The following is a 7522-nucleotide window of genomic DNA, read 5'->3' as shown; positions in this document are numbered from 1 at the left end:
TGCTTGTTGCCGCCGTTGTGTTGTTGGCCGCGGGAGGAGGAGCGGCGGGCTTCCTTGCGAGATGATGCCTCAGCTCCGGCGGGGACCGTGACTTTGCCCCGAGGGGGGGCGGGGGGAGGGAGAGCGGGGGGCGGAAAAGACGCCGAGAGAAGAGGCTGGCGAGGCCCGGGCGCTGCAGCCCAGTGCAGAAAGAGAGAGCAGGGAGGACCCCGCCGTCCGAGGCGAACAAAGGGGCAGCAGCAGCAGCAGCGCCGAGCGAGTGGGAACGGCGGGTCTCCTCCTCGACCGGGGCTTCCACACACACACACCCATTTCTGTGAGGACCATCTGCTTGCAGCCGAAGTGGGAGGCGGGAGGCGGTGTCACTCCAGGCCGGGGGTGGGGGCAGCCAGGACCCCAGCACGACCCCAGCTAGGATGGCGGTGCTGCCGGCTGCGTGAACGAAAGGTGCCGGGGAATCACCCTGTGAGGAACCGGTGAGTGTTTTCCCGGGCGGGCGTCGAGTCTTGGGGGAAAGCCGCGAAAAACCCCGCAGCCCGCCACGGCTCCCGGGACGCGTCTCTGTCGCGCAGCGCTCCTTGTTTCTCTCTCTCCATCTGTCGGGTTTGGAGGAGGTGGCAGGGCCAAGGCGGCCGCAGGGGTGGGCAGTCGGTTGGCAAGAAGTTGGGAGAAAACGGGACGGCGCTAGCCCGCCGGGGCGGCTCTTCTTCCAGGGGTCGCGCCAGTGCCGGGCCAGGGGGTTGAGAGCCTCGTCGAGGGGATTCGGGGACAGCCTCAAGGCGCTCTGCTGCTCCTCCAGGCGCCGCCTTCCGACGCCACCCTGATCGGTGCAACATAGCTGGCCCTGCAGTCTGCCTTGGACCGAGCCCGGGGGGGGGGGGGGGCTCCTCTTCCCGTGCTGCCTTTCTGGTTGCTGAAGGAACCGCCTTGACCACAAGCCTGGTGTCAGATTCAGGGATATTTCCTCCCGTGGTGCCCCACCGGGTAGCTTCTGCAGCCTGCCTGGGCGGAGTAAGTTTATAGGGGATGCACCACCTCCTGCCTCCCTGCTGGGCATGGTAACAGGCTGAAGAAGCTTTGGATCTGCGATAGGCGGTAGCGGTGAAAGAGTGTGTGTCTTCTCCCGTTTAGCACTGCCAGGTGCAAGGCAGGGTGTAGAAACACCTGTCTTGCAGTCAGCAGGATGGCAAAGGATGATGCTAATTTGGGTTGAAGGTGGCTGCTGTTGCATCCGACCTTGCATTTGGTTGTGCTGCAGAGATAGCGGTGTGAGGGGACATGGTTCTGCTCCTGCCCCACCCTCTAGCTGATATTTTGGTCTAAGCAACTGTGTTGGGCATTGAACCAGCCCCTGACTGAAGGAAAACTAAAGGTGTGTGTTTAGAGTGCTGCACCTGGAAGTGTGGAGGATTCAGCAGAAGGCAGGAGAATACCAAGCTTGGCTATATAGACTCAGTGGTACCTCTGTGAGCTTGCTCAGCTATTTTAATATCCTCTGTTTTCTCTAAACTTGTAGTCCAGAGTTGTATGGGTCACTTCTCTCCCCCCCCCCAATATTTATTCTAGATCATGTCAGTGTGAGTGAAGTTTGAGTTTCTGATCCACACTGGTGATCCTCTGTGCAGAAAAGAAGAAAGGGGTTCTAAATCAATTGAAGCAGAAGACAAGGGTGTGGTCATGTGTGGCAATGTAAACAAAATGGCATTGAATTAATCTGTTTTAACTACCATCCTTGACTCCTAATCAGTGTACAGTAATTCTGCAGATTGTATGAACTGGCCAAGTCTTCCTTGGACTGTATCTCTTCAGGTTGGTGGGGGCAGGCTTCATGTATGAATGCTCCCCCACGGAGGAAAGTTCCGTGCACATAAAAATGGAGCATGCTGAAGGAAAGGGTTGAGCCAAGCCCACTTCCTAATGAGTTCTTTTCTCTTGGATATGAAGGGTGTTGGTCTTTGTGGTGAAATATTCAGACAGATAATCCTCCTAGCCATAGTTCAACATGGCACAGGCCTGGAATTTCTCTTTAGTAGTATAAATTGGCTGCTGTGCAGATGACAGGCAGGGTCACTTGTGATAACATAAAGGCCATTTACATGCTATATTTATTGAAATCTTTTAGCCTGCCTTTTGCAGGCTGTCAGAGGAACCTAAAGATAGTTCATAAAATCAGTGCACTACCTAAGAAAGCCAGTTAAAATAAAAATCCAACAACCACTGTACAAATGATCCCAGAACTAATTCCTGTTGCCATTAACCAAGAGTTCTCTTAAGTAGAAGAGATTGGATTTATACCCTGCCCTTCACTCGGAGTCTCAGAGAGGCTTACAAACTCCTTTCCCTTCCCCTCCCCAAACAGACACCCTGTGAGGTAGGTGGGGCTGAGATAGCTCTTTCAAGGACTGCTCTTTCAAGGACAGCTCTTGTCAGAATTATGGCTTGCCCAAGGTCATCCCACAGCTGCAAGTGGAGGAGTGGGGAATCAAACCCGGTTCTCCCCGGTTAGAGACCACACATTTAACCACTACACCAAACTAGTGCCTTACAGACTTTCCTAAAAACAGGAGGAATAGCAACAATATTGGCTTCCAAGGGATGGCTGTTCCCCAAATCTGAAGCTGAGAAGAGCCCATGAGCAGGCTGCAGCTGTTCTCCCCACCCTAGGAGAAGGAACAACATGTTGATGCTGAACTTGATCAGCACATTGGTTCACACAGGGCAGTGATGTCCAATATGGTACCTGTGGGTCCCATGGCGTCTGCCAGTGTGTTCCTGGTGCCCACTGGCTTCTTCCCCCAAAGTAAAGAGCCAGTGTTGACTTTCCCCCAATTAATTAGAAGATGTGTCTAAAGATTCCCATGAAGTATAATTTTCACATCTGCAGGGAGAACCCATTTGGAAATAGCTGTCTCCATCGTAGAAGAATGCTTTGGCTTGAAATCCTCCAGTATTTTGTGATTGAACGCATCCCTCATGATTGGCCTAGCCCCAGTTGGCAGCCATTTTATTGTGATGCCTACATTTCTGTTCCCAAACTTCAAAAAGTGCCCACTAGTGAAGTCCTCAAAACCACTTCTGTACCCTGTGGCAGCAATAACTTTCCAGGGGAAAGGATTAAAGGTTTAAACCACGTATTTTCAATATTAAAACTACCTGATTTCTACAATACTTATCTTGCCCTATAAAGCTGTAGCTTTGGGCTTAAATTATCTGCAGTATTTCAACTAAAGAAATCCCTAATCCTCTTCAGTGTGCATAAAGGGTTGTAGGATAAGCTCTGGAATGTTATGTTTACTTGCGTAAGGCATTATGGGACAAGACACTGCTGATACAGAATAATTAAAGACTGGTTAAAATGTGAAGTACTAGGGAACACGTAGCTTTCCCCCCTAAAGGATTAAATCAGTTGTAAAAATTTGTAGTTAAGGTCTAACAGCATTGTGAATGCTAGTGACTTCTGTTTATCTTTTATAGTTTACTTACTTGGGCTTGAGAGTTGGTACTTAGACTTTTAGGGAAATATTAGCTGAAGTAGCTATTAATGGAAACATGGTAACTTTCTATGTGATGTGTCAATAACAGCAGGTCATTGTGTATGATCTATTGTCACTGAAGAATAAAAAGAACAGAATACAAATAGATCCTTTTGGAATCCTAGTCTAACCACCTACATGTTGTAGGGTGTTACTGCAGTAAGCTACATTAATGTTAGATACATTTTAAAAGATACATCAAATATTTTGCATTTATCTGCAAGCTGTAAACTTGTTAAAATACGTAAAGTGGAAATGTGATTCTAAACCATTTCTCAGTTGTTTTGGCCTCTTTCAAAGACACTAACTGTGCAACCCTAAGCGCAGTTACCCCCTTCTAAGTACCTTGACTCTGTTTAGGATTGTCCTGTACATGTTATATTTATTTATTCAATCTGTACCCCTCCCTCCCCATGAGCGGGCTCAGGGCGGCTTACACAGTTGGTACAATACCAATAAAACCACATAAAATCATTTAAAACAATTTAAATACAAATGAATTAAATTTAAAACAATTAAAATACAAATAAAAGGTGGGGGTTGCATACTTCATAAATCTAGACTGATGTAATACTGCCCATCTTCTGCCTACAGTTGGGAAATGGGGAGCGCGTGACCTTTTCTTCCTTGTGTGGTCTTTTTCTTTTTTTCCCCCATGCTAAAACTTTAATCATAAGATGTGTAGCTATGGAAAAAAAGATGCCTTTTCAGTTATAGCCAAAGACTTGCTTAAATAAAATGAAAATATTTCTGAATGTCAGTAATTGTTTTTTATCAAGAGAAAATGAGCTACTAATACTTATAGGTGCTGCTTTCCCTTTCAGTAGTCTGTTGGAGTCTGTCATTAGTAAAGCAGTTGGAATAAAAAGCATCTGAATTACCGATTTCATACTGCTGGGGGTATCTTATCTATTATAGAAGTCGGTCACGTGACATAGTATGCTGTAAAATAGAGAGCTTTGTTTAGAACAGGAGTTATGTGGTTATGTAGCTTGATATATCTAATGATGGCAGATACTGTTCATTTGTAGTGAGCTAAGGTTTATAGTATAGAAGGGGGTGACTTTCTTCAGAACTATAAAGATTATTATATTCTGAACTTTTTTCTGATGGTTTGTACTAACCAGCATTTTGTATAGTAAGTTACTAATGTTACTTTACTTCTGTAGACCTACAGTAAATACTTACTGTATTTCCAAACATGCTAGGATATTAATGGATGTTTGAATTAGGAGACACAACTACTAGGGTATACTTTCTGAAAAGGGAGCACTGTGATTAATGGTCTCTTCAACCAAGCTGTCAACGAAGTCTGGCTCTTATACTGAATAACTCATACAAAGTATCATTTGTTAAAGCCTTGTAATATGTACCACAATCGTGCCCATATCTACAGTCTCATAAGCAATGAAATAAAGGTTGTTTTAATTCTGAAATGCCATTTTCTGTACTTCTAAAATTATATGGTGTCCCCTACTGGAGCGTCTCTAACATTCTCCTCTTGCTTTTTTTTAACATCTAACCTGAAGAAGAGTCCAACAAAGCTTGCTGTTATTAGCTTCCGCTATCACTTGGAGTGATGCTGTTGATAACTGTGATGCTTTTTCTCTTTTCCTGCCTATGCACAAGGAGCTCTAAGACAGGTAGTTCTTGAGAAAGCATGTCATATAGGAAAGTACAAATCTGTTTCTTAAACTACAAGTGCTGGTTTGATTGCACAAGCACTCACACTCTGTTCTAGAGAAGGGGTTGAGTTGTACCAGCAATACACCTCAGAACATAACTTGATCCAGACACCCCCTGTAAGTATGTGTAATAGACAGAGGGAAATACATTTCCATTAATCTCCACAGTATGATCTATTTTTGCTCATTGTTGTGGAGATACTGCCTGAGCTGGCCAGACTCCAGTAAAGTGTATCCTGTCCTTTACTCTGTTTTCAGTGCTTAGACCCTGCTCAGGATAGCATACCAGTTGTGTGGCAGGTTTTTGAATAATTGTGCATGAAGACTGTGTCACTCATCATTAACATGCTGTCAAGTTGCAGCCAACTCAGGGTGACGCCGTCTGCAGGGTGTTCAAGGCAAGAGATGAGCAGAGGTGGTTTGCCATTGACTTCTGCTGTCTCTTTACTTACTTGGATCAGAGTTGATTTTAGAGGATGGAACACTTTCAGTAGCTGCCAGCAATATATATTGATGCTTGCAGAATACAGGCTTCATTTTATCTCTCTAAATCTATATAAAAGAAGCTTGGGTCTCTGATTTGCTCAAAGCTGTATCCAAATTGGTAAGGTGTTTCTCCAGCCAATAATTGAAATTTGATGCATGTCTGTTGATACCTTGAGGACGACAGTGTTCTGAAAATGGAACTGTTTTATCTCTTCTTCACAGCAAGAAGCCAAGCCATACTCAGGGCTGCCAACATCGTGGTGGGGCCTAGCATTCTCTGGGAATTAAAACTGATCTCCAGGCTACCGATATCAGTTCCTCTAGAGGAAAACAGCAGCTTTGGAGGGCAAGCGCTATGGTATACCATAGCGTTTAGGAGAAATGGAATTTGTAGAGTGGCTATAGAGGGTGTTGCCTGTAAAATTCTAAAGGCCAGAAACTGGTTGGGGATTGAGATGGGGATGGGGCTGCTCTTGGCTGGTATTCTTCTATGGATCTTCAGAACGGATTTTTCTCAATGCTGAGAATGTTATGGAGAGGATTTTAGAGGGCTTTTAGGATGGAACTGTTACAGCAGCCGGTTAGAACAGCACAAATATTTAGGATCAAAGGATTAGTATGGCATACAGAACACATGCATACGCAACACTACATATTTAGGATCAAAAAATTAGTATGACATACTGAACACGTGGATATGAAACTGTGTAAGTGATATAAAGTGGATTCTTCACACATTGAACCAGTTTGGGACTAGAACAGGTGATGTTGGCAGTAGTAGTCAAACTACAATACATGTAATACAGTGGAGAGCTATAGTTCTCAGAGGAAAGAAGAGGGTGCGTTTGTGCCTGTATTCTTGCAGGGTGTCAGCTGTAATTACTAGCCAAGTGCCTAATGTGTTTTATCTAGTCAGTGAATATCCAGCATATGGCCATTAGTGGGAATTTCTTATTGCATCAGGTGAATGATAACCAGTGAACGAAGACAGGCACCTGATGGTCACTGTCAGCATTCACTAGTGTAATGCCATAATCTCAACATTAACTGAATCTCTGGCAGATTATCAGCATTCTCCGTAATTAGCAGGCATCTTTTGATTTTTGTACACTATCTAAGCATACTTGAACCTGATTTAGAGTATCAAAGGTAATACTTCCACTATTGAAAAAATTAGGTATAAAAGACGGAAAACTGCCAAGTTTAACATCTCATAATTATTTCACACTGTAGATGGAGATGTTAACTCTCCTTCATGAGAGTACCAGAAAGTGAGCCAAAACACAGAGAGGGCCACCTCAAGCAAGATTTTTGGAAAGATGGGATAAAAATATTCTAAATAAACATAATATAGTGGTACATAGTCAAACCTACACATCCAGATCAGGTTTAGAGAGATGTACTTGGCAGCAGCAGTCAAAAGAGAACCTGTAGTCTTTGGCTAGGGGAAGAATTTATAAGAGTAATGACAAATTTTGTCACTTTTATGGAGCAAAACACTATACTACAAAATACACCAAAAGTAAGAGTAATGACAACTTTTGTCACTTTTATGGAGCAAAACACTATACTACAACATACACCAAAAGTAACTTGGTTACTTCTTTGACCTTGGTTATGATACAGGTTACATTTTCGTTTAAAAGAAAGGAGCGAATTGATTATGTATATATGAGACTAGTTTGCTTCTTTCCAGTAAAGGGGCATGATGCATTAGTCTTGCTGAAGCTTAAGCCAGTTTGGTTGGACCCTGGATGGGTGTCTGCTTGGGAGAACCACATGCTTCCTTTCAATTAATTTTATTTATTGAAACCATTT

General features: G+C 44.1%; 1 protein-coding gene across 1 annotated transcript in view; it reads left to right on the top strand.

Annotated features, from left to right (window-relative positions):
• Positions 1-407: 407 nt before the first annotated feature.
• The window catches only part of ANKIB1 (ankyrin repeat and IBR domain containing 1), an 82084-nt gene continuing 74969 nt past the window's right edge, over positions 408-7522 (top strand). Inside the window, exon 1 of the mRNA XM_015408641.1 lies at positions 408-476. The gene's annotated coding sequence lies outside the window, so the exon portion shown is untranslated. The remainder of the gene's footprint in view (positions 477-7522) is intronic.

The sequence above is a fragment of the Gekko japonicus genome, unplaced genomic scaffold (assembly GCF_001447785.1).
Source record: "Gekko japonicus isolate JY-2015 unplaced genomic scaffold, Gekko_japonicus_V1.1 scaffold1868, whole genome shotgun sequence".
In the NCBI taxonomy this organism is placed as follows: Eukaryota; Metazoa; Chordata; class Lepidosauria; order Squamata; family Gekkonidae; genus Gekko; species Gekko japonicus.
Note: the sequence above shows the minus strand (reverse complement) of the source record. Positions and strands in the feature narration are given on the sequence as shown.